The sequence below is a fragment of the Caretta caretta genome, chromosome 28 (assembly GCF_965140235.1).
Source record: "Caretta caretta isolate rCarCar2 chromosome 28, rCarCar1.hap1, whole genome shotgun sequence".
Taxonomy (NCBI): Eukaryota; Metazoa; Chordata; order Testudines; family Cheloniidae; genus Caretta; species Caretta caretta.
Window position 1 is genome coordinate 9,187,320 of NC_134233.1, and position 27,467 is coordinate 9,214,786.

The 27,467-nt window shown below is 48.2% G+C and overlaps 1 protein-coding gene and 2 non-coding genes across 3 annotated transcripts in view; 1 reads left to right on the top strand and 2 right to left on the bottom strand.

Annotated features, from left to right (window-relative positions):
- The window catches only part of LOC142070235 (uncharacterized), a 57,000-nt gene that overhangs the window by 15,062 nt on the left and 14,471 nt on the right, over positions 1-27,467 (bottom strand). The window lies entirely within an intron of this gene.
- On the bottom strand, positions 11,393-11,478 carry TRNAS-CGA (transfer RNA serine (anticodon CGA)). The gene has a single exon. It is a non-coding gene; the product is annotated as a tRNA-Ser (tRNA).
- Positions 19,712-19,783, top strand: TRNAA-UGC (transfer RNA alanine (anticodon UGC)). Its single transcript has one exon. It is a non-coding gene; the product is annotated as a tRNA-Ala (tRNA).

Consider the following 27,467-nt stretch of genomic DNA (forward strand, 5'->3'; position numbering starts at 1 on the left):
TCCTGTTTGCAAAAGTAAAACGGGGGGTTAGGTCCAGCATAACGAACAGAAGCTTCCTACCCGTGGCCTTCTCTCAAACCCTGAGCCTTCTCCACCCAGACCAGAATGTGCTTGGGGTGTAAGAAGCAGGCTGCTGGGGTCAGAGTGGCTGGTCCAGGGTTACTGATCACACAGACCTTGAATGGTGGCTGGGGGAATCCAGACAAGGGAGCTCCAGCAGCAGAACATTGAAACTCAGCCAGGATTACAGATGACACAACTCCTCACTGCTCCGGATTGCCCCGTGCATGGGACAATGGCTTCGGTTGCTGGTGAAAATCCTTGAGACCTGGAGAGTTGCTCCCCCCATCCCCATGTGCACTAGCCACAATCTACCTTCTCTGCAGACTTGGGTTTTTGAGTCCCTCATTCCTGAAGTCACATGACCCCGATTCTTATTTTTCACATTCTGCTTTTCTAGACTATTTAGAGTCTGTTGCTTCTGAATGATAGTTTCTAATTTCCCAGTGTTCTCCACAGCCAGGGATTTTCCTACTCCCTCCCATTGCACTGGACTCACTAGGTTCTCTGGTATCTCAGAATGGCCACACTGGGACAGACCAAAGGTCCATCTAGCCCAGTGTCCTGTCTTCCGACAGTGACCAGCGCCGGGTGTCCCAGAGGGAATGAACAGAACAGGGAATCATGAAGTGATTCATCTCCTGTCACCCATTCACAGCTTTTGACAAACAGAAGTTAGGGACACCATCCCTGCCCATCCTGGCTAATAACCAGTCATGGACCTGTCCTCAATAGATTTCTCATGGTGTGTGTTTTTTTTTTTTGTAACCCTATTATAATCTTGGCCTTCACAACGTCCTCTGGCAAGGAGTTCCCCAGGTTGACTGTGCGTTGTGTGAAGAAATACTTCCTTTTGTTTCTTATAAACCTGCTGCCTATTAATTTGATTAGGTGATTCCTAGTCCTTGTGTTCTGAGAAGGAGTAATTAACACTTCCTTCTTTACTTTCTCCACAGCAGACATGCTTTTATAGACCTCTCTCATATGCCCTCTTGTCTCTTTTCCAAGCTGAAAAGTCCCAGTCTTACATATCTCTCCTCATACAAAAGCTGTTTCATACTCCTAGTCCGGGTTTTTTTGCCCTTTTCTGAACCTTTTCCAATTGCAATGTATCTTTCTTGAGATGGGCCGACCACATCTGCACACAATATTCAAGATGTGGGCGTACCATGGATTTATATAGAGGCAAGTTATGTACTGTCTTATTATCTATCCCTTTCTTAATGATTCCCAACACCCTGTTCGCTTTTTGACTGCCTCTGCACCCTGAGTGGATGTTTTCAGAGAACTATCGACAATGACTCCAAGATCCCTCTCTTGAGTGGAAACAGCTAATGTAGACCCCATCATTTTATATGTATAGTTGGGATTATGCTTTCCAATGGGCTGCACTAGGTGCTATCCTGACATCTAGGACTGCTGAGATCCTGCGTTCAGTGATATCCCTGCCCTTCCTGTTCCCTTTCTCCACTGAACCCCACCAGCCCATTCTTAGTGTTCCCAGCTTCCCCAGGACTCTCTCATTGTGTCTGGACCTCTCTCTCTCTCTCTGCAAGAAGCAGTTCCAGGGAGACTTGTCCTCTGTCTGGAGTCTTCAACTTCTGGGACATGGATTTACTTTCTCTGTGTTTTAGGAGATGCTTTGAAATTGAGTGTCTGTGACATTAACCACAGTGCAATCTTGACTGCTTGAACAGCTGTTTCCCCTCAGTTGCCCAAGCTGGGGTGGTTTTACACTGCTTTACTGTGAGAACAGCCACTCCTGGGCAGTTAACACCCAGTCTCCAGCATGTAAGTCGCTGCCAGCTACACAGTATTGAGCGCTGTTAGTCAGCGACTCACGAATTACAGTGCACCACAGGAGAACCCCAGAAAATTCTCTGGTCCCGGACTTTTGTGCATCTTTCACTGTCCAGCACACTACTGAACGACGCAAGGTCATATGAAGTCTGTCATTTCATCAGTGGAAAATGACACGTGCCAGCCTTGTTATCCCAAATGGATTTTCCAACACACTTTAATCCCAACACACTGGTTAGATGAAACAATAAAATGAGATGGCTAGCTACCGGCAAAAAAAACCATATTCATTGACTACAGGTAATGAGGTATAAAAGCCAGAATTGTTTACAAAAGAAATGCAAGATAAAACCCAAACTAACATCTAAGTTAACAAGCTAAAACGGATACAAAGCAAATGTTTCTCTCACCATATCCTGAGGCAGGCTGGCTGTCCTTTCAGCCAGAAGTCCCCCTAATTCGCCCCTGCTGCCAAGTTCAGTTTCTTTAGCAGCTGTCATGAGCAGAGGAAAAGGGGGAGAGAGAGAGTCTCAAGCATTTTCCTCCCCTCTTTTTATAATTCAGTCCTTTGTAGGACAAACAACTTCAGTTCTCAGCTGAGTCATGGTGACCGGCTGTCTGTTGTAGATATGAGCTTCAAGTGGTCCCTGTGAAGGAATGTAAATGTCTTCTTCACACCTTCCCCCTCCTGGAGAATGGCAATTTGACCAGCTGCTTGCCTTGCTGTCTCTGAGGAACTGGTCTGAGGGTGTTCCCCAGAATTGTAACTTTTTCACCAATATGATACAGTAAAATCTCATAATTTTACATAGTGTTGCTACACATATTTTAACAGGAGGATAATATTCTATAGATTATGCATTTTCAAATGATACCTCAAACGAGCCATACTATGTAAATAATTGATCATAGTTTTCTAGAAGAGTGAACGTAGGGGTTGTGACAGGGTCAGGCCAGATGGCTAAGTAGGTCCCTTTTCCTTGGGTAAAGTAACAGAACAATCAGGAACCTTCTGGAGACCAGTAAGACAGGCTGATTAGAACACCTGCAACCAATCAAGAAGCTACTTGAATCAATTGAGGCAGGCTAATCAGGGCACCTGGGTTTTAAAAAGGAGCTCACCTCAGTTAGTGAGGTGCGTGTGAGGAGCTGGGAGCAAGGGGCGCGAGGAGCTGAGAGTGAGACCATGGACTGTTGGAGGACTGAGGAGTACAAGCATTGTCAGACACCGGGAGGAAGGTCCTATGGTGAGGATAAAGAAGGGGTTGGGAGGAGGCCGTGGGGAAGTAGCCCAGGGAGTTGTCGCTGTCGCACAGCTGTTCCAGGAGGCACTCTAGACAGGTGCATTCCACAGGGCCCTGGGCTGGAGCGCGGAGTAGAGGGCGGGCCCGGGTTCCCCCCAAATCCTCCCAACTCCTGGTCAGACACAGGAGTCGTCAACCTAAACTGTGGGTTCAGAAAAACGGCCAAGCTGAGGGCTGCCGTGAAGCTCCAAGGCGAGCAAATCCGCCCATAAGCGCAAGACCCACCAAGGTAGGGCAGGACCTTTGTCACAGGGTACAGACTGTGCCTGTCTGTGTGTGTTCCCAGCGGATATGTGGGTATTTCAATCCCTCATAAGCAGAGTGCTCAGCATCTTCAGGGACCCAGGGAGCTGGTCCTGGGAATTCACTGGTTTACTAGGTGTGACACTGTAGGGAATTGTGAGACACTTTAATAATAAAATACCAATATGATGAAATTGCAATGAATCATGCTAGATATGCCATGTAAGGTGTCAGTGAAAATGCTATGATTTTCCAAGTATGATCATTTTGTTTCTATGTTTTGTACCACCTTTGTGTTGTGAGTTATAGACATGTAGGGTATATCTGTATTTCCAGACTTGTGCAGTGTTTCTGGGTGACACCCCCGGACAGACTGGCATCAGCACTGCCGAGCCTCTTCACTGGCCTGTCAAGGGTCATCAGCTGTACAATGAGCCCATGAAAAGAACCAAGGGGATACAGCTATTGAGTCAGCAAGACATGCAGGGGTATGCCTGTGTACTGAGACCTCCAGGGCTTTTCCATGCCATGTGCTGTGAAGCTTGTGTTTGGGACACAGGAAGTACAAGCCACAATGCAAAGGGAATAGAAAGGGCAGCTGCATCATCTTCATTTTCTCTTCAATCCCTCTTCCTACCTCTGGAGCAACTTCTCTGCAAACTGAAGCCTTGAACAAAGGACTGAATGACCCATCCAAGCTGTGGATGTGTTCCAGACGGACTTTCAAGCCAGGAACTCACCAATACTGTGAAGAACCCGATCTATAGATTTCTGAATGTATCTGACCTTTCCTTCTTTCCTTTAGTTTAGAGACTAAAGGATTGGCTGGCAGCCTGGTATTTTGGGTAAGATCCAAACCTTTTTTTTAAGGTCAGGCTTGACAAAGCCCTGGCTGGGATGATTTAATTGGGGATTGGTCCTGCTTTGAGCAGGGGGTTGGACTAGATGACCTCCTGAGGTCCCTTCCAACCCTGAGATTCTGTGATTCTATGATTCACTCCCCAAGGCACACCAGGTCACACTAAGCACTGAATGTTTTGTTTTTTTTATGACAGAGTCTTATGCAATCACCTGAACTCCTTTGTTTTCTTTCATCTGAGCAGGGTTTCCCATTTCCAAACCTGATGTGTTTTCCCAGCTGGAACAAGGGGAAGAGCCATGGGTCTCAGAGCTCCAGGGTTCAGAGGAAAGACAGACCCTGAGAGCTCCCTGCAAAGGTGAGGAAACATGAAACCAACTCAGAATCTGTAAGTGCCTGAAGGAAACATATGGGATGCCCTACAAAGCCCTTGGGAGGTCACTCAGTTCATTATTGTCTCTAGCAGGGGTCATAACCTCAGGGTAACTATAGCTCATGGCTTCCTGTAGATCCTAGCAGACATCAGGCAGTAGCTTCCTCCCTTCCCCCCATGAATTTGGATGGGATGTGAAGGCTGAATTGATCCCCTCCTCTCTCCCATTTAGGGGAAGTGTTTGGAGGAGTTCAGTTCCTGTTTTTATTTGACCTCTCTCCAGCACTTTTTTTCGTTGGCCTTCCCCTTTCCATCCCTGTTTGAGGTTTCTGTCTCTACCGCAGCAGGTGATGCGATGGCATGTGAGAAAGAGGAGCAGAATTCTCAGCAGGAAGATGCTGGGCAAGTGGATAAACACAGAGCATTATCACAGAGATCGAAAAGGAACGTGTCCAGGAGTCATGAGAGGCCCTATGAATGCCGTGAGTGTGAGAACCTTCAATCGCAGCTCAAACCTTGTTACTCATCAGAGAACCACACAGGAGAGAGGCCCTATGAATGCTGTGAGTGTGGGAAAACCTTCTCTTGTCACTCAGCCCATGTTAGCCATCCAAGAATCTGCACAGGAGATCAACACCATAAAAACCTCTAGGGCTATCCGTACTTTTTTTTCTTTAATACTTTTCCTGATTCCCACATAGTAACTTTTAAAGTTGTTTGAACTGTTTGCAGCACCGTTATCCCTCAGCGTGTCCAAATGAGTGGCCCATTTTTGCCTTTTGCAGTTCACCCTGTTTTGAGGTGGACCCATTTGTCCTTCCTATCTACTCCATTGTCTCATGAATAATTTGAGTGTGCCCTTCCTATCAGGAACCAGGGAGCATCACATCTATACCATTCCTCCTATTGCAAAATTATTGTTCGGAATCACCAATGATTCAGATTATATCATTGCCAGTTGTTCTCACGTTGCTCTGGGTTGTGCTGAAGAGCAGTTATATTGGGAACTTTCCCAATTATATTTAAAGGAAGAGGAGCAGGGGCAGGAAAAGACGTGTCATTTCAGCCTCTGTGACACTGGAAGGAGATGGGGTGACTCAGAGATTCCCTCCTTCCCCATCACTCCAGACCTGTTAACTCTGCATGGCTCAGACAGGAGGGATCTTCATCACATTCTATCCCTCCACTTCTCCAAGTGTCACGTGATGAAGCGTTGTCAAGGTTCCTCCCCCACTCTGAACTCTAGGGTACAGATGTGGGGACCTGCATGAAAACCTCCTAAGCTTATCTTTACCAGCTTAGGTCAAAACTTCCCCAAGGTACAAAATATTCCACCCGTTGTCCTTGGACTGGCCGCTACCACCACCAAACTAATACTGGTTACTGGGGAAGAGCTGTTTGGACGCGTCCTTCCCCCCAAAATACTTCCCAAAACCTTGCACCCCACTTCCTGGACAAGGTTTGGTAAAAAGCCTCACCAATTTGCTTAGGTGACTACAGACCCAGACCCTTGGATCTTAAGAACAATGAACAATCCTCCCAACACTTGCACCCCACCTTTCCTGGGAAATGTTGGATAAAAAGCTTCACCAATTTGCATAGGTTACCACAGACCCAAACCCTTGGATCTGAGAACAATGAAAAAGCATTCAGTTTTTTACAAGAAGACTTTTAATAAAAAATAGAAGTAAATAGAAATAAAAAAATCCCCCCTGTAAAATCAGGATGGTAGATATCTTACAGGGTAATTAGATTCAAAAACATAGAGAACTCCTCTAGGCAAAACCTTAAGTTACAAAAAAGATAGATAGACAGAAATAGTTATTCTATTCAGCACAATTCTTTTCTCAGCCATTTAAAGAAATCATAATCTAACACATACCTAGCTAGATTACTTACTAAAAGTTCTAAGACTCCATTCCTGTTCTGTCCCTGGCAAAAGCAGCATACAGACAGACACAGACCCTTTGTTTCTCTCCCTCCTCCCAGCTTTTGAAAGTATCTTGTCTCCTCATTGGTCATGTTGGTCAGGTGCCAGCGAGGTTACCTTTAGCTTCTTAACCCTTTACAGGTGAGAGGAGCTTTCCCCTGGCCAGGAGGGATTTCAAAGAGGTTTACCCTTCCCTTTATATTTATGACAAGCGTTCTCAGCTGTCTGTGCTTGGAGACGATGCTTTGACTTCTTTAATCCTATATCAGAGTCGCTATGCCTGGAGATGAAAGTGTCAAAAACCTGGAAGGGGAATTCAGATGGATCCCAAGCACCGTGTGATCATTTGGAGTTTAAATCCCAGGTTCCATCAATTGGTAAAGCCACTTCTGGCAAGGGGGCTGTTTTGTCCCCCATTATGGGGGATGCTAGGTTACTAAAAAATTTTTAAATAACCTAACTAATTCTATGGCATGGGGAATGGTCCCCTTCATGATGCAGATGTTGAGGAAATAGAAGTGGGTTTTTTATTGAATTTATCCTTTGTAGGTGCTAAAAAAAAGTGTATGAAATGAAATCAGTGTTGGAAATCTAATAGCTGCAGAAAAATAGCTAGTTTTGAATAGAAACTCCAGCTCTGATAACTAACAGGCCTGTATCCAGTCCCTTGCCTGGAATTGTGCCACCAAATTAAAGAAAAGCTGGGTATATTTCAGGAAGCCATTCCTCACTAACACTGCTGAGATTTTGAGTGCTTTTGTAAAGGATTCTATTTCAGAGAAGTGTACATTTACCCTAACCAAGGCCAAGGATTTGGAAAGAACTGGGGTTGAATGAGTACACGCTCCGTTCTTGGTTTCCATCCCAGTAAAAGAAGCTCTGGTGACCAAAGACCCAAGGAAAACTGTTTGTTTGTACAACTCACTGATTACAGATCCAAAGCATGCCAGGGTTAGATTGAGAACAATCATCCTTCACCATTTGGATCCAAAGAGAGAGAGTGCTTCATAGGACATTCCCTCCTCGTGGATTCCAAACTGGGTGCCTGATTGGGTAATGTCAAAGTCAGATTCAGGACTCACATAATTTGTCAGACCACTCTGTTTATTAGCAAAGCACTTTGCCAATGCACCCAGATATGTGAGCCCCCTGCAAAGGCTCAAGCTAACTTATTTATACAGATAAGCCAATTTAACATAAGAGACAAAAGGAAGCAGAAACTGACAAATATACATACATATCTTACTTGCATACGAATGTTTACCAATCTCCCAGCTCAGTAGGAGCTCTAAGTTAATTAGTTTGAGGACCCATTGTCTCACACTCCTTAATGTTTCTCTTCTTGACAACTATATTTCAACAAACCCTTCAAGTAGCATTTCTTTAATGAATTCTAATTTCAATATAATTCATTCTATTTTCACAGAAACAAGGACTTTCAGGCTGTGGAAATGATGGTAACCAATGAGGCAAGGAACGTGTCCGGTTCCAATTTCAGACTTCCAGATACTCGCATGTTGAGTCCTGATTCTCTGGTTTTGTGTCTGATGCTCCGGCTTCACAATAAAGCTGATGTTGGCACAGCTGCCCCAATGTAGCTGCACTGGTGTAGCATGCTATTACAGATGCTCTAAGCCAATGGGAGAGATCAACTCCCGTCGGACTTCATTAGTCCAGCCCCCTCAAGCTATATGTCCTGCTGACGTAGCGCTATCTACACAGAGCGTTAGGGCTGTGTAACTACATTGCTCAACTCTGGATTTTTCACACCCCTGAGCAATATAGTTATACCGATAAATGCCTTTAGTGTAGGACAGTTTTCTCTTGTGTTTTATGCATTTACATCCCTTCTCCTCTACCTCCTCCTACTTTGAAAGATTAAAAAGTGTGAAAAGAGAGATTTTTTTTTTCCTCGTGGTGCAAACATTCCCACATCGGAGACCCCTTCCACCAACACACATGGCAGAAGAACCAGCGATATATGAACTCAGAGAATTGGTTGGGACCTACGTTGGGACAAACCAGAACTAGAGGAAAGGTTCAGTTGTTGGCAACGGGGATTAAAAGAAAATGAACTCATATGACAAGAATTTGAGCTCTTTGAATATGTTATTGTTTCCAATGAAATTGAATTGATTGGTTAAAGAGTAGGAGACTAATTGTGTGATAATCTGAATCACTTTGTAAAACAAAGTGTCTTGTTTTTTGTTTTGTTAGTCATAGAGGAAGTGACAGCTGATCTTGAAAAGTTAATTTGCTTTAATTTACCCCCTGTAGTGTAAGGAGTTCTGGTAGAAAACCTCACTCCAATGGTGGGGTGGAAGAATGTGTGTGAGAGTGTATAAGTGAATATTGGCCCAGTATAGATTTTAAATTTTTGTGTTTCAAATAGAACTTACTTTGCTTAGTTTCAAAGTCTATTTCTAGTGAAAGCAAAGCTATTCGAAGAGACAATTTGTAGAAGTTTTTACAAGTTCTTACACTTAGACTGTAAGGGTCACTGACTTCTCCACTTCTCTAATTTGCAAAGGAAAGTCATCTGTCATAGGATGTGTTCAGCAGGTAGGAAAGTTGCAGTCCTCAACCACCAAGGAAAGGGCTGAAGTCCATTACCTTTTAGGTCAATAAGCCATCTAAAGTCTGGTCTATGCTGAAAGGCGATGTTGACGTAGCCACCTCTCTCAGGGGTGTGAAAAGTCCACTCCACTGAGAGAAGTAGTTAATGTGACCTGAGCCCCAGCGTAGACAGTGTTAGGTTGTCAGAAGAATACTTCCAGTGTTCGAAGTATAGACAGAGCCTGAGACAGACTGATCCCCTATGGGAAGTGAGTCATGACATGAATTCCAATTTTGACCCATTTCCCTATATGTGAGAGAGGTACTAGTATGGAGGGCTGGGCCAGCTGTCCGATCGCCTGGTTCCTCAACTGTAGCTACAGCTCTTAGTACCCATCCACCCAAAGACTGAGAGAAACGGAGAGTTCCAACCATTGTTATTTTAGTATCTTATTGTTCCTTTCTCTGTTTTTTGTGCTGGCCTTTCTATTATATGAGGGTGTAATGGTATAGCTCTGTTCATGTTGTGACAAAGCTCTGTCCTTGTCTCTATGGGTCCCACGTTTCCTGGTGGATTTTGCTGGCTTCAGAGGCTCACTGTGACCCTCCACATAGCCCTTCTCTCTCTCTAGAGGCAAGGGCCACAGCTTACTGAGCCATCATAAGCCAGCAAGGGAGGTGAGGAGAAGCAACCCTCCCTCGCACAATCTCTGTTTCCCAGTATCCATGATTAATCAGGGAGGGGAGGGGAGGGGGGAGCCCGGGCCCGCCCTCTACTCTGGGCTCCAGCCCAGGGACCCTAAAAGTAGCAGCTATGGTAGCTGACTTTTGGGAAATAGGACGTGTACAATTCCCTGGGCCGCTTCCCCACAGCAGCCCCCACTCAGTATCTCCTTCGCTGTTACCTCAGGGCCTCCTTCCTTGCACCTGATGTGGATTTGCACTGCTTGGTTCCTCCAACAGCACGGCTTCCTCCTGCAGATCCTGACACATGCGCCTCACTGATGAACTGGGAGGCTTTCCACTAGTTCCAGCCAGGCCTTGATGGGCTTCAGGTATTCCAATCAACCAAGCTATCTCCACTGCTTTCTAGAAGGATCTTAATTGGCCCAAGGTGTCTTGATTAACCTGAAACAACTGCCATTTGGTTACCATAGTACCAAGGATTTGTTTAGCCTGGGGCTAAAATTCCTGTTCCTCACTACTTAACTATAGCCGTCTTGCCTTGCCCCGTCGCAATGTGTGACAAAAGCTTATTGGTGCCAATTGGCAAAGGGGTCACTGTCATTCACAAGCAACTCCTGTCTCAGACCTGACAAATTCACCACACCTAGGACCCAGAGCAGGGGTGGTGGAATCTTCCTTACAGTGGGGGGGCCACCGGCGTCCGAACTGTGACGCCCCCATGACACCCCTTTCCCCCCCAGCCCTCACTCACTCCGCCCCTTCTCCCTGATGCCACCCCTCCCTCGGAGGCCACACCCACAGAACGCCTCTTCCCCGAAGGCTCCACCTGGTTCCCCCCTCCGTCGTCCGTTCTTAGGGCTGCTAAAAAGTGCTGGGCCCATGGCCCTCTAAACCCCCCTCGTCCTGAACCCTGACACACAGCCAGGCAGGCAGCAGTGTGTGTGAGTGTGTGTATGTGACAGAGACTGCTGGGCTGTGCTGAGCCAGTGCGGGAAGTGGGGGCTGATGTCGGGGCTGTCCCGCTCCCCCTGACTCAGGACTGGGGTGTCCCACTCCCCCTGACTCAGTCTGGGGTGTCGCCCCTCCCCCTGACTCAGGACTGGTTGTTTCCAGCAGCTGTCTGAACTTAGGGACAGCGTGCCAACACACTCACTCTTCCACAACACACATGCTCCCCGAACACACACACAGTCTCTCCCCAACACACACACACTCTCTGCCCAGCACGCCCATGGCAGCTGAAAAGCAGCTGGCAATCGAGTCCGATGCCCATGGAACAATGGGATAGAGAAACCTGCCTCGTGTGGCTGCCCACGAGGCATTGCAAACCCTTCCCAAAGCACCCTGCGGCCAGTTGCACAGTGGGATAGCGTCCCACAATGCACTGCTCTCTGTGGCGATCCAAGAGCTGCTAGCCTGGATGCGCTCCGGTGACACAAGCAGCCTAGTGTGGACATGCAACAGCGGCTTAATTAAAACGCTTTAACTAAAGCAGCATAACTCTGTCGTGTAGACGTAGCCTGGCTCCCACTGGGGCCAAGGATGCTCAGGCACTGAAACTAAAGAGCCACAACTTCCTCCGTAGTTGGCAGGATTCAAACCTGCACAGGGAGACCCCCCCCAAGGGATTTCGAATCCACCACCTTAACCACTCAGCCACAACTACTTGCTTTATAGAGCGCTCTCATGACACTCTAGTTCTTTTCTCACTGAGTGATCGTTTCCAATTGTTTCCTCAGACCAGCATCCACAACACACTCACTGCTGTGCTGTTGTGTAAGTGTGCCCAGGGCTGAACAAGAATTCCTGCTCGTTTCCCTTCTGGCTGGAGCATGAGGAGACTGTGTTTGTGGCCAGTGACGTCGCTGTAGATTGTTGTAAAATTCCTGCCTCGATAATTCAGACAGTCCCTTTCCCGTCATATCCCCAGTACATCAGTGACTGTAATAGCAGGGGGCAGGTTTTCTGTGGGGCACAGAGCTTTGCCAGGGGGTTGGTGTCTCCTTCCTTTCCTCACCCTGGAGGAAACTCAGCTTTTCATTCCATCTTTAATGTGTCATGGAATAACAACAGCAGCATGAAGAAAGAGGTGGGCAGGGTGGGCCTCAGGGGAGGGGCACAGAGGTGCAAGTGGTGGGCAGGGCAGGACGGAGAGGCACGGGTGGCAGGCTGGGTGGGTCTCATGGGTGGGGCTGAGAGGTGGGAGCGGCGGCCATGGTGGGTCTCAGGGGAGGGTCAGAGAGGTGTGGGTGGCGGGCAGACCTTGGGGTAGAGGGCGGAGAGGAATGAGCAGCCGGCAAGGAGGCCTCGGGGAGAGAGGAGCGAGTGAAAGGTGGACCAGCAGGCCTCAGCCGAAGAGGCAGAGTGGGGTGGGAAGAAGTCCTCCTGTTAACCCAGTGCTAGCTACACCGGGATTAGGCTGATATAACTGCATTGCTCAGGGAAGGTAAAATTTTTAACACCCCAAGGTAATGTTGTTACTGACTTAATTTTGTAGGATAGACCTGTCCAAAGAATCACACACACACCTTGGGAGTAAAACTTCACCCGCTTCTCTGCTTTACAGAATCGAAACACAAGAAACGCTTGTCAGGGCCCAGTGCGGGTTGGCAGGGAGTCAGGTGTGGGCAGACACCATACGTTAGCCAGAGGAAGGCACCATGGATTAGCTGGTTTAAGGCACCTGTCTTCTAAACAGGAGATCCTGGGTTCAACTCCCAGTAGTGGCTTTTAAGGCACCTGATACTGGCTCCTATCAGAAGACAAATAACAGAGTTAGATGGACCTTTGGTCTAGCCCAGTGTAGCCGTTCTTGTTGTTTAAATTACACTCATAGGCACTGATAATAGAGTGACTGAAAGTTTGGGTGTGAAGGGCTGATAGGTCAGTGTTCCAGTCCCCTCGCAGATGACCCCCTCCCTCTGGGACAGGGGCAGGTCCGAGCTCTCACACCAAGTGGCTCATTGGGGCTGCCAGAATCTGTGGGCAGCTCATTCAGTTTATGCCGAGGGTTGAGTCCTGCTTTGTGCACCGTGTCTGAGAATGAAAATCCTAAACCTCCCTTTGAAATAACGAACACAGCAGGACCTGTTTTGTCACTGCCCCGAAGCAGACAGAGAAATGGAGAAATGCCATTGAGTCCAGGGGAATACTTCACTGCGGTTTTACCTTTTTCACTTGCCAAACTCCCGCCCAACCTTCTGGGCTCCTAGAGCAGGGTCCTGAGCCTGAGCCGAGACACGTACCCTGCAACTTTACAGCCCAAGCCGCTGTCCTGGATTAATGTGACACAGGCCACCCATGGGTGATTCATTGCACTGTAGACATATCCCAACGTTATGTCTCCACAGTGATTAAAACACCCAGGGCACCTGTCCCAGAGCCCGGGGCAGTTAACTCAGGCTTATGGGCCTGGGGCTGCAGGGCTATAAAATGACAGTGGAGACAGATGGGCTTGAGCCCAATCTCTGAGGCCCTCGAGGGGTGAGGGTTTCCGACCCCAGGCTTCAGCATGAACACCAATATCTGTACCCCAGTTTTGAGCCCCACAGCTTGAGCTCCAGGAGCCCAAGTCAGGTGACCCAGGCCAGCCCTGCTGCCATCTTTATCCCGGGAGAGAGGGACTCTACGGGGACCTCTCCATTGCAGTGTCAGCCCAGGGGTGGCAGGCTGTGCTCAAAGCAGCACCCTGGAAACCCCATAGTCACCACTCTCATAGAATTAAGGTACGATTTGTACAGAGTCGGCCTGGTGAGCTATCATTGTAAAAGTCGTGATCTGTTGAAGGCTAGTGGCTGGGTGGATGGTGTGTGCTAGGCTTGTCTGGGAAGTGGTGGAGTTTTGCTCTGGGTGCGTCACTGAAATATGTGATGAGGCTGGGAAATGGCCACCGCCAGCCTTTCCGGTGTGACGCTGGAGGAGCCAGACTTGCTGCTGGCTCAGTGAAGGTATCCACGCTCCCAAGGACTCTCCCAGGAACCGTGTACAATGCGGACTCCTCCGAGACAGCCCAGAGACAATGGACACTGCTTGACTCACATCAAGGCAGAGGAACTTTCTAGCAAGTTGGAAGAGGGGAAGAGACGTCATGACTTGGCCTCTCTCCCCTGCAATTCAACACCTGGCAACACATCTGGAGGACAAAGACTGAACTGAAATAATTCAGAGATCAGAAGAGAATAATAATAATCCATTCAAATGAAAGTCCCCAAACAGACTAGAATTGGTATCCCAGCAGAAAATTTTCAATTTTGTTTTCCCAGTCAGACCTCGCCAAGGGAAGCAGAGAGAAAATGTTTGAGTTGCTTCCTCCAGTGCACCTTGACCTAGACACGCTAGCTGTGGGTCACTGTCACGGCTGAGGTGGGGGCATTTTAATTATTTGGGCTGGTCCCAGGGTGTTTGGGGGACATTATGAGGCTGTTACCTTTTGAGATAAATACTAAGAAACAAAGAACTCTTTGAGAAATCTGGGATTTAGACATGTTTTATTGACAGCAAGGGAGGTCTGAGTTCCTGAGAAGGTTTTTGTTTACAGGAAGCAATGTGGCTTGTACCAAAGGGGAGATGGTTGTTTGTGAAGGAGGGGAGAAGACAAAATGCACACAATGAGGATGGGATTCAAACCCATGCATGCAAAGCACAATGATTAGCAGCCCACCACTTTAACCACTTGGCCACCTCATGTGAGCTGCCAAAGAAGGGACAGGAGGAGAAATCTAAGGCCAGCAGAGGTAGGAACAATAAGGAGTTTTTAAATACGAAGTGTAAGGAGGGTCTGAATGACCTCCCCCCTCACATCTAGTGATGAGCTGGGGGAAAGACTTCAGGAACAGACCGTGTTTACATAGACAGGCCTCCTCTGCCTAGGTATGCAGCAAGTATCCTTTGAATAAAAAAACAAACAAACAAAATAGAAAGGTAATTTTTTGGTTTTCCTGCAGTCAGCCAAAAAAAATGTGAAAAGAAACGGGCATTTTTAAGCAATCATCTGTCCCCACCCAGGGGCTGGGGAATGCTTATTTTCTTTTTCAGACACTTTCTGGGCAAGCTGGTGCCAGTGGAAGAAAACCCAGAACGCCGTGGGTCCCCTGTCGCAACAAAACATTGTGTTCTGTGTTTGTCTTGTTGTTCCTGTTATTTTGGTGGATATTGTAAATTCTTCAGGCGTGACACCCCCTTTTAATTGGGCATGTCGTGCTGCCCCTTTCGGGGCCAAGGGAAAATGTACCCTAATTCAACCTCTTCCACCCTCTACTCCGCCACCTCCCTCCAAATTCTCTGTGACACCCCCATCCCCACGGTGGCCTACCCCCATCCAGAGACCTGTGGTTCTTAATGCAACTGGTTTACAAATGACTATCGCTCTGTTCCCCACTGACTGGTCTCTCAGTACAACATTTGATAACTGTTCTGTTTACCAAAGTAGGTGAAAGAATGTTGCCATAAGTAATTTCAAACTCATTTGAATTGGATGGAGGGGAAATAAACAAGAACATCCGAAAATGGCGAGCCCCCACAAATTACCTCTGGGAAGGCTGAAACTCACTGCAGGAAGCTGACTCAGTGTCTCAAATCCAACGCTTGGAATGTGCCTGGGGCTACTGGACGGAGTGGGATTACGTCAGGGATTTGAATCATAGACTCATAGAATCATAGAATAACAGAGTTGGAAGGGACCTCAGGAGGCCATCTAGTCCAACCCCCTGCCCAGAGCAGGACCAATCCCCACTAAATCATCCCAGCCAGGGCTTTGTCAAGCCTGACCTTAAAAACTTCTAAGGAAGGGGATTCCACCACCTCCCTAAGTAACGCATTCCAGTGTTTCACCACCCTCTTAGTAAAAAAGTTTTTCCTAATATCCAACCTAAACCTCCCCCACTGCAACTTGAGACCATTCCTCCTTGTCCTGTCATCTGCTACCACTGAGAACAGTCTAGATCCATCCTCTTTGGGTCCACCTTTCAGGTAGTTAAAAGCAGCTATCAAATCCCCCCTCATTCTTCTCTTCCGTAGACTAAACAATCCCAGTTCCCGCAGCCTCTCCTCATAACTCATGTGTTCCAGTCCCCTAATCATTTTTGTTGCCCTTCGCTGGACTCTCTCCAATTTTTCCACATCTTTCTTGTAGCGTGGGGCCCAAAACTGGACACAGTACTCCAGAAGAGGCCTCACCAATGTCGAATAGAGGGGAACGATCACGTCCCTTGATCTGCTGGCAATGCCCCTACTTATACAGCCCAAAATGCCATTGGCTTTCTTGGCAACAAGGGCACACTGTTGACTCATATCCAGCTTCTCATCCACTGTCACCCCTAGGTCCTTTTCTGCAGAACTGCTGCCAAGCCATTCAGTCCGTAGTCTGTAGCGGTGCATTGGATTTTTCTGTCCTAAGTGCAGGACTCTGCACTTGTCCTTGTTGAACCTCATCAGATTTCTTTTGGCCCAATCCTCTCATTTGTCTAGGTCCCTCTCTTTCCGATCCCTACCCTCCAGCGTATCTACCACTCCTCCCAGTTTAGTGTCATCCGCAAACTTGCTGAGGGTGCAATCCACACCATCCTCCAGATCATTAATGAAGATATTGAACAAAACCATCCCCAGGACCGACCCTTGGGGCACTCCACTTGATACCGGCTTCCAACTAGACATGGAGCCATTGATCACTACCCATTGAGCCCGACAATCTAGCCAACTTTCTACCCACCTTGTAGTGCATCCATCCAGCCCATACTTCTTTAACTTGCTGACAAGAATACTGTGGGAGACCGTGTCAAAAGCTTTGCTAAAGTCGAGGAATAACACGTCCACTGCTTTCCCTTCGTCCACAGAACCAGTTATCTCATCATAGAAGGCAATTAGATTAGTCAGGCATGACTTTCCCTTGGTGAATCCATGCTGACTGTTCCTGATCACTTTCCTCTCCTCTAAGTGCTTCAGAATTGATTTCTTGAGGACATGCTCCATGATTTTTCCGGGGACTGAGGTGAGGCTGACTGGCCTGTAGTTCCCAGGATCCTCCTTCTTCCCTTTTTTAAAGATGGGTACTACATTAGCCTTTTTCCAATCTTCCGGGACTTCCCCTGATCGCCATGAGTTTTCAAAGATAATGGCCAATGGCTCCGCAATCACATCCGCCAACTCCTTTAGCCCTCTCGGATGCAACGCATCCGGCCTCATGGACTTGTGCATGTCCAGCTTTTTAAATAGTCCCGAACCACTTCTTTCTCCACAGAGGGCTGGTCACCTCCTCCCCATGCTGTGCTGCCCAGTGCAGCAGTCTGGGAGCTGACCTTGTTTGTGAAGACCGAGGCAAAAAAAGCATTGAGTACATTAGCTTTTTCCACATCCTCTGTCACCAGGTTGCCTACCTCATTTAGTAAGGGGCCCACACTTTCCTTGGCTTTCTTCTTATTGCCAGCATACCTGAAGAAACCCTTCTTGATTTGCGCTTAGCTCAACTGATGGTTGGTTGGGAAATATTATTCTAACCCTCGATCAGGGTTGGAAGGGACCTCAGGAGGTATACAGTCCAACCCCCTGCTCAAAGCAGGACCAACCCCAACTAAATCATCCCAGCCAGGGCTTTGTCAAGCCAGGCCATAGAAACCTCTAAGGAAAGAGATTCCTCATCTCCCTAGGTAACCCTTTCCAGTCTTCACCACCCTCCTAGGGAAATAGTGTTTCCTAATATCCAACCTAGACCTCTCCCACTGCATCTTGAGACCATTACTCCTTTTTCTGTCATCTGGTACCCCTGAGAACAGGCTAGATCCATCCTCTTTGGAACCCCCTTTCAGGAAGTTGAAAGCAGCTATCAAATCCTTCTCACTCTTCTCTTCTGCAGACGAAATAATCCCAGTTCCCTCAGCCTCTCCTCGTAAGTCATGTGTTCCAGTCCCCTAATCATTTTTGTTGCCCTCCCCTGGACTCTCTCCAATTTGTTTCTGTAGTGGGAGGGGGCTCTGAAAACTGGGCGCAATGCTCCAGATGTGGCCTCATCAGTGCCGAATAGAGGGGAATAATCACTTCCCTCAATCTGCTGGCAATGCTCCTCCTAATGCAGCCCAATATGACCAGTTACCCATATTGAATGCAGGCTCAGCAATATTTGATAAATTGGTTGCTGTCCATTCAGTCGGTTATTTCCTACTTATTCATAACTAATGAAGATGCTCTAAGGGGATGGGAGAGAGCTGTCCCGTCCGTGTAGTTAATCCACCTCCCCGAGAGATGATAGCTATGTCAGTGGGAGAAGCTGTGTCGGTGGGTGGGCAAGCTGTGGGGTCTACATGTATAGATAAAGTTTAATCAAACCCCATTTTTAAAACCACCCGTGGTCTGGGAATGGAAAAGGAGCTCTCTGAGCAGGGTCTGTCCTTCAAAATCCTTAAGATCACTGACTTGCCTATGCTAATGCCATGGGGGGTGTAGCTCAGTGGTTGAGTGTTTGATTGCAGTTTATGTCGTCCTTGGTTCAAATCCAAGTGCCCCCTTACAAGCCTGTTCCCTTAACAAAAATAAGCACATGTCCATTTCCATTATGTTCGGGAGCTCCACTGAATAGGAATGAATGGAAACACTCAGTGTTTTCCTGTGCAAATCCATAGAAACCTAGCAAACAGGTCCCTCATCTGAAATCAGTTCCAATCCTCTGAGTGTCTAGTTTATGTTTTCATCAATGAAACAAAGACACATGAAGGCACATTTGCAGATCCTTGGTCTCCATGGGCTACAATGTGTAGAAGAACAAGAACCCCATCCCCTTGGGAGGAATGGACTAGTCTGTGTTACATTCCAATGGCAGCTGTTTAAAGGGAACGTGCTTCGAGTTCATGATCACCCGCAGCGTCTCTGTAAGGTTACCAACCACAGAGCCGGTTGTGGCTGCATCTAAGTAACCGCAGAGTTAGTGTAGTACCAGATCGTTAATTGCACAGCGTCACTTTCTGGTTTCGTTGATCATTTGGGTAGAAACAGCCTTTTCCTGCCTCTCTTTCACACAGAAGGACAATTTTCTTTGTGCAGATGCAGGAACATCAAGATCTTTCTCTGTCCCTTGTGCAAAGTAGGGTGTCAAATTCCAAGGAACCTTCCTCTTCTGCGATGGAAACAATGGAGAAGCAGGGGGCCCTGGGCACCTCCAGCCCTGGCCGGGAGATGTTCCCTCCCCGCTTTCTTTATGCTGCTGTTGTTATTTCATGGAATGTCTGGGATGGGGAAAAAGCTGAGTTCACTCCAGGTGGAGGGAAAAAAGGACCCTGAGAATCTCAGGGCCTCAGGGAAAACCTAATCCCTGCTATCGGGATCACTGAGGTGCTGGGGATTTGAGCAGGAAAGGGACTGTGTGAATTGTCCAGGTGGGGAATGAATAACCACCGACAACTAGTTCCACCTCATTAACCACCAACACAGGCTAATCGTGCTGCAGATAGAAGGGAAACTGGGAGCGATTCTTTGCTGTCAGCCATGGAAACAGTGACCCGAGTGCACTGCAGTGAATGTGCTGGGGAAAGCTGGACTTTACAGGCAGGTGGAAATAGCAGATCCGAGAAAAGCCCCCCCCCCCGCAACTTCTTCCACCGGGGTGAGGTGTTGAGCGACTCACAGCGCCCCCCAGCGCCGTTACCTTTCAGCAGGGGCTGGCAGCTCCAGCCAGTCAATGCAGGGGAGAGGGCCGAGTGTATCTCTGCACCCAGAGTCCAGGGCAGGCCCTCTCTCTCCACCACATAGAGAAACTGGCCCTGCTGCAAAGTGACCCCTGAGAACCAGCAACCTCCAGGACAGAGGGTTTGGCCCTCAGAGCAGGGAATGTGTCCCCCATGCTGCCGTTAGGCCCCTGGAGGCTCTGGAAACAGGAGGGCTCTGAGCGTAACCCATCCCAAATGGGGGCTCCATCTGGGGATGTAGCTCAGTGGTAGAGCGCATGCTTTGCATGTATGAGGCCCTGGGTTCAATCCCCAGCATCTCCAAGTTCTCTTTTCACCCTGCTGCTTTGCTCAGGCCCAGAGGGGATGTGGCCCAGCAGTCTCCCTGCAGGAGTTTCAGTCCTGCTCAGTGCGGGTCAGGTGCCCATTGCACGGAAGGTCTGTGGGGGTTTCTGCTCCTAAGTCACCTTGGTACATTTAAGATTCCCACCCAAGGGGCGGCTTGGGACAGTAGCGGATGAGAAGGGGGAATCCTCCAGCCCTGGAGGGAAAGGTCCCGTCTGCCCAGACTGAGGGGCAAGGAGACGGAGGGGCAGTCAGTGCTCAGAGAGGAGAGAGCTCAGTGATTTACACCCATCAGGGGACACTGTCTTTTTGAGGCGGGTGCAGCTGGCTTGGGATGGTGCTGACGATGGATAGAAAACAGGCTGGAGTCAATGACAGATGGGACATTGCTGGCACATGATGGCATATATCACATCGGTAGATGTGCAGGTGAACGAGCCTCTGATAGTGTGGCTGATGTGATTAGGCTCTATGATGGTGTCCCCTGAACAGATATGTGGGCACAGTTGGCAACGGGCTTTGTTGCAAGGATAGGTTCCTGGGTTAGTGGTTCTGTTGTGTGGTGTGTGGTTGCTGGTGAGTATTTGCTTCAGGTTGGGGGGCTGTCTGTAAGCAAGGGCTGGCCTGTCTCGCAAGATCTGTGAGAGTGATGGGCCGTCGTTCAGGATAGGTTGTAGATCCTTGATGATGCATGGGAGAGGTTTTAGTTGGGTGCTGAAGGTGACGGCTAGTGGCGTTCTGTTATTTTCTTTGTTGGGCCTGTCCTGTAGTAGGTGACTTCTGGGAACTCTTCTGGCTCTGTCAATCTGTTTCTTCACTTCAGCAGGTGGGTATTGTAGTTGTAAGAATGCTTGATAGAGATCCTGTAGGTGTTTGTCTGTGTCTGAGGGGTTGGAGCAAATGCGGTTGTATCGTAGAGCTTGGCTGTAGACAAGGGATCGTGTGGTGAGCCTCCACATTTGGATGACACTGTCCAGTGGAGCAGGAACCCACCGGAGAGGTCGGAATTAGGAAACCCCGGTGATCCAATCCCCCGGCCCGAGCTCTTTCATTATTTAGCCGCGGGGAACCAACTTCCACAGGAGCGCGGGAGAGAGCCGCACCACAGCACCGTGCTTCACACACTGACCTGAAACATGGGGACCCTGGTTCAATCCTTCCTCCCTTGCAGGCAGTGGGGGGTGATGCTGGCAGCACCAGCTCCTGCTCAGGCCTCCCTGAGCCACAGATCGAGCCCAAAGGCAGGCTTGCCTCGGTGGCAGGACAGAGCAGAGGGCCCAAGGGGAGTGTCTGGGACTCCCTCTTCAGGCTCTTGCCGTGCCTGGGGAGTTGGCTCTTGGTGGGTGAAAGCAAACTATCGAGCTCCCAGTCCCCATGGGGTGTGTGCCCTGGTGTGTAACACTCTGCCCTGAGGTTGGTACTCACGCCCCGAGCTACGCGAGGCAGCTGGACACAGCCCAGGTGAGTGCTGTGAGAGAAGGGTCGGGCTAGGACACCTCCCACTCCTCAGTCTCTCCCATTCAAGGGCTTGGCTGGCTCCCTGCCCAGTGAGCTGGTTTCGTGTGTTGTATTGTACGGTGCCTGTGTGGGCCATGCGCTGTACGGGGAGTTTCGGCACCTAACTCCGCTGTGTGGATCCGTGTTGTTCCTGTGATTTTCTAGCTGTCTAAACCCATGGCCTGTGACGCTCAGCATTGCCACACCTCCGTCCCATCCCGGGCTGCGCCCTGTGTCACCAGTCAGCTCTCTGCAGAGTACAGCTGAGCGATTCCTGATTGACAGGGGTGTGTCCAGGAGAAGAGACAGAGCACAGACTGGAAAGTGACACCTCTCAGCAAAGCCCAAATGCTCCTCCTAGAGGCTCGCTATTCCCTGTGGGTGCTGGAGGGGGACAATGTGATGGGATCCCCCTGAGGTGCAGCCTGGGACCAAGGGACCGCTGTGCCCCCTGAACCCTCGCCAGCCTGGGCTGTCTCTCCCAATGCCCTGCTAGTGACCAGCAGCACCCCCGCCAGGTGCTGTTATCACCCAGCTTGATCGCGTGAATGCTCCCCGAGCCACTCCTGAGTCACACAGGGAGGCACCAGCCGGATCCCCCCAGCTCCCAGCCCTGTATCTCAGGAGTAGGCTCTCTATCGTATGAATTGTTTCCCCACTTCCTCAGTGAAAAGTGGCTCGACACCAGCCTTTGATAACTGAGGAATTTACCATCCACTTCAGGGAAACTCACTGGTCAAATTGAACAGGTCAACACGTTTATTGGCGACAAAATAGAGATTTTAAGTGGTATGAAGTGAACGGCAAAAAATCCAAGTAAGTTACCAAAGGAAATAAACACCTAAGTGCACAGTCTGAACTCTCAACCCTCCTAGACTGGGCAACAATGAGACGAAGCCGTTTTTCTCCCCCTCCTGGATTTTGCAGTCCCTAGCACCCAGATTTCTCCCTTGAAATCTGGGCCAGTCCCCTCAGTTGGAGTCTCAAGTCTTCAGTGTCTTTCTTGCTTGCAGTGTAGGTGGGGGAAGGAGAAAGGACAAGCATGTGCCCCTGGGTTTGAGTTTGGTTTTTGTCCCCTCAATCCCTGTGCTTGGGAAGCCCCAGGCCAGGCATGTCTGGGGTGGGGGTGGGGCATTGCTCAATCTCCCAGCAAGGTGGAGCAAGTCCCTTGCTGTGGCCTCATGCAGGTGAATCATTGAATGGGAGCTTCCTTGCTGGGCAATGGCTCCTGATGGGTTGTATCACACCCCACCCGGGGGGTGCTGACCTTCCTTGCTGGTACCTCTGGGGAAGCTCATTTTGGGCTGATTCCACAACTTACAGCATGTTTCAGTGAAAACCGTCCATTTCTTCTCATTTCATAGGCATTGAGGAGACACAGATCTAGACAGAGAGAAGAGTGACTTTTGGCAGCTCCTCACCTTTCCCCTGATCCCTTGCATGGCATGGTTTACGTGTAACCTCACAATTAAATCCAAGGTGAGGAATATTGGGGTTACAGGACACTTAGAGGAGTAGGATTCGATGTTTGCATTTTGCATAATGAAAGACAAGGGATAATCATGTATTAAATGGATTGATGTAGGATAGGATTTGACCATATTCTGCCCGCCACCCTTTCTGAGAGCAGGAAGGAACGGCCTCGTGTGCCATTGGTAAAGAGGCATCAGCCAGATTGTGATGTCTGAAACTGATTTCAGGCAGGAATAGACCAGAACAGTCCTGGTCACCTTTTGTTTCAGGATAAGGTTTCATTACGGTATTTGCTCCAAGGTGTTGTTTCTTCTCTGCATTACAAATTAAGTTGTGTTTCTTCTCTGCATTGCAAACTAAGTTGCCTAAGGTTCTTTTGTAATCCCTTTAGAAACCATATCATCCTTTCTAAAATATTATCCTGTTTGAAAGTCTCCATCAAATTGTTTGGTATGAGTGAGAAATGTGTGCATAGTTCAAAATAAAGGTGAAAAGCCATCACAAATGTCCAGATGGTCAAGAAGAAGTGAGAGACTTGGAAAGAGCAGGAGACAATCAGAAAACATCCATTGTATCCGACGCTAAACATGTTAGCAGCATTGATGACCTCAAAGGTGAGGCAGGCACCCTGAATGCAAGACAACAAAGAAGAGCTAAGGATGGGACGCCAACAAAACCATCAAATGATAATAGCGGAAAACCCGGAGATTAACCCCACTTAAGGACTAACGATTACAGAATGACATTGCAAAATCCATCGACGAAAGTGGGAATTTACAAGTCTAAAACTGGGGTGTTTTGCCATCAGACTCTGGGTTCAGTCCTGCAAAGCCTCGGAGCATGGGATCGCGACCGACAGAGCCCAGCTCCTCGCTTGTGTTCAATCTAACTGGCCATTATATTGACAAGAGCTACAGCAAACTGGTAACTGTAAGACCATCTGCAGGACACGTGTGTGTGTGTGTGTGTGTGATTAAATGCGTATGCTAAGAGTTGTATTTCAAGAAATGCGGCGTATTGCCTTTTCCCCTGAAAAGATCCCGTGTGCTTCTTATCAGCATAAGACGCTCCCCCAAGGTGTAGAGTGTCACAAACACATCTCATGACTCTGCCCCCAACAACTGGAACTAAGACAAGAATGTGGAAGAAACAAGAAGAATTGTGTTAATGGTTTATTTACAGTAACTGGAAAGCAGGAAAGTAAAAGGAGCTGAGAAGGAGCTTTCATAACCACAGCGTAGGGCAAGGGGACCCAGAGATTTTGAGAACAGTTTTCATAATGGCACTAAAGTCACAGAAGTGGCCAGGAAGTAACCCAGGGAATTAAGGAATTACCATCTCACTTGAAGAAAAGGAGTACTTGTGGCACCTTAGAGACAAGCAAATTTCTTTGAGCATAAGCTTTCGAGAGCTACAGCTCACTTCATTGGATGCATTCAGTGGAAAATACAGTGGGGAGATTTCTATACATAGAGAACATGAAAGAATGGGGGGGGGAGGGGGGGAACCTTTTGTAGTGATAATCAAGGTGGGCCATTTCCAGCAGTTGACAAGAAAGTCTGAGGAACAGTGGGGGGTGGGGGTGGGGGTGGGGATAAACATGGGGAAATAGTTTTACTTTGTGTAACGACCCTTCCACTCCCAGTCTTTATTCAAACCTCATTTAATTGTATCCAGTTTGCAAATTAATTCCAATTCAGCAGTCTCTGGTTGGAGTTTGTTTTTGAAGTTTTTTAGTTAAAGATTTGCAACTTTTAGGTCTGTAATCGAGTGACCAAAGAGATTGAAGTGTTCTCCGACTGGTTTTTGAATGTTATAATTCTTGACATCTGATTTGTGTCCACTGATTCTTTTACGTAGAGACTGTCCAGTTTGACCAATGTACATGGCAGAGGGGCATTGCTGGCACATGATGGCATATATCACATTGGTGGATGTGCAGGTGAACGAGCCTCTGATAGTGTGGCTGATGTTATTAGAACCTGTGATGGTGTCCTCTGAATAGATATGTGGATACAGTTGGCAACGGGCTTTGTTGCAAGGATAGGTTCCTGGGTTAGTGGTTCTGTTGTGTGGTTGCTGGTGAGTATTTGCTTCAGGTTGGGGGGCTGTCTGTAAGCAAGGGCTGGCCTGTCTCTCAAGATCTGTGCGAGTGATGGGTCGTCCTTCAGGATAGGTTGTAGATCCTTGATGATGCATGGGAGAGGTTTTAGTTGGGTGCTGAAGGTGCCGGCTAGTGGCGTTCTGTTATTTTCTTTGTTGGGCCTGTCCTGTAGTAGGTGACTTCTGGGTACTCTTCTGGCTCTGTCAATCTGTTTCTTCACTTCAGCAGGTGGGTATTGTAGTTGTAAGAATGCTTGATAGAGATCCTGTAGGTGTTTGTCTGTGTCTGAGGGGTTGGAGCAAATGCGGTTGTATCGTAGAGCTTGGCTGCAGACAAGGGATCGTGTGGTGAGCCTCCAGCTTTCATCCAGACCACACCACACGATCCCTTGTCTACAGCCGAGCTCTACGGTACAACCACATTTGCTCCAACCCCTCGGACAGAGACAAACACCTACAGGATCTCTATCAAGCGATCTTAAAACTACCTGCTGAAGGGAAGAATACCCAGAAGTCACCTACTCCAGGACAGGCCCAACAAAGAAAGGAACAGAACGCCCCCAGCCGTCACCTTCAGCCCCCAACTGAAACCTCTCCAGCGCAGCATCAAGGATCTGCAACCTATTCTGAAGGATGATCCCTCACTCTCACAGATCTTGGGAGACAGGCTAGTCCTCGCTTACCGACAGCCCCCCAACCTGAAGCAAATACTCACCAGCAACCACACAACAAAAACACTAACCCACGAACCGATCCTTCCAACAAACCCATTGCCAACTCTGTCCACATATCTATTCTGGAGATCTGGAGTACTGTGTCCAGTTTGGGGCCCCACACTACAAGAAGGAGGTGGAAAAATTGGAAAGAGTCCAGCAGAGGGCAACAAAAATGATTAGGGGACTGGAACACATGACTTATGAGGAGAGGCTGAGGGAACTGGGATTCTTTAGTCTGCAGAAGAGAAGACTGAGGGGGATTTGATAGCTGCTTTCAACTCCCTGAAAGGGGGTTCCAAAGAGGATGGATCTAGACTGCTCTCAGTGGTAGCTGATGACAGAACAAGGAGTAATGGTCTCATATTGCAGTGGGGGAGGTTTAGGTTGGATATGAGGAAAAACTTTTTCACTAGGAGGGTGGTGAAACACTGGAATGCGTTCCCTAGGGAGGTGGTGGAATCTCCTTCCTTAGAAGTTTTTAAGGTCAGGCTTGACAAAGCCCTGGCTGGGATGATTTAGTTGGGGATTGGTCCTGCTTTGAGCAGGGGAGTTGTTGGGGACACTGGGGCATGGCCACTAGGTAACTCGAGGGGATGGAAGACCACGAGTGTCAATGAAGCCCCCTCGCACTAGGCCCAGGTGTCCTTGCCCCCCCCCCCCCCCCCGCCTGGAGGCACTCGCAGCAGTTATGCTGAGGATCTGCAACAATATGTTGCAGAGTCAGACTGCCTGAAACTAAACAAGGACGAACAGGGCAGATATGGAAGAACAATGCTGAATAAAGCAGCTTTATGTATAGGTTAACAAATGATACAGAGAACAAGGGAACTAGCTGGGAACTGGATTGGCTGGCTACATGGATACTTAGGGCAGCTTGCTATTGGATAGGTATGCTGGGAAAAAGGATGTATAAAAGACTGTGTAACTTCCTGCTGTGGGTGCAGAATATGAGATCTTATTCTCCCTGTACCTTTTTGCAGCTGCAAATAAACTTTTCTGCTTCTCCACCCCGTTGTGATTATTGGGTGTAGCACACCGGGTAGCGAACCAACCTCAGCTGTTGTTTAGCCTCTTGGCACTGGGTGCCGGTAACAGGTTGGACTAGATGACCTCCTGAGGTCCCTTCCAACCCTGATATTCTATGCATCTATGATTCTATGATTCTAGGCACACCATCCTAGGACCTAATCACATCAACCACACCATCATGGGCTCATTCTCCTGCACGTCTACCAATGTGATGTTTGCCATCATTTGCCAGCAATGCCCCTCTGCCATGTACATTGGCCAAACCGGATAATCTCTATGCAAAAGAATAAATGGACACAAATCAGACGTCAAGAATTATAACATTCATAAACCAGTCGGAGAACGCTTCAACCTCCCTGGTCACTCAATTTCAGATCTAAAATTCGCAATTCTCCAATAAAAATACTTCAAAAACAGACTCCAGCCAGAAACTGCAGAATTGGAATTAATTTGCAAACTGGACACTGTTAAATTAGGCTTGAATAAAGATTGGGAGTGGGTGGGTTATTACACAAAGTAAAAACTATTTCCCCATGCTAAGTTCCCCACTACTGTTACTCACATCTTCCTCTCAACTCTTTGAAATGGGCCATCCTGATTTTCACTACAAAAGGTTTTTTTCCTCCTGCTGAGAATAGCCCACCTTAATTGATTTGTCTGTTAGAGTTGGTATGGCAACCCCCATTTTTTCACGGTCTCTGTGTATATATATCTTCCGACTGTATTTTCCAGTGGATGCATCCGATGAAGTGGGTTTTAGCCCACGAAAACTTATGCCCAAATACATTTGTTAGTCTCTAAGGTGCCACAAGTACTCCTCGTTTTCTTTTGTTTTTTGCTGATAC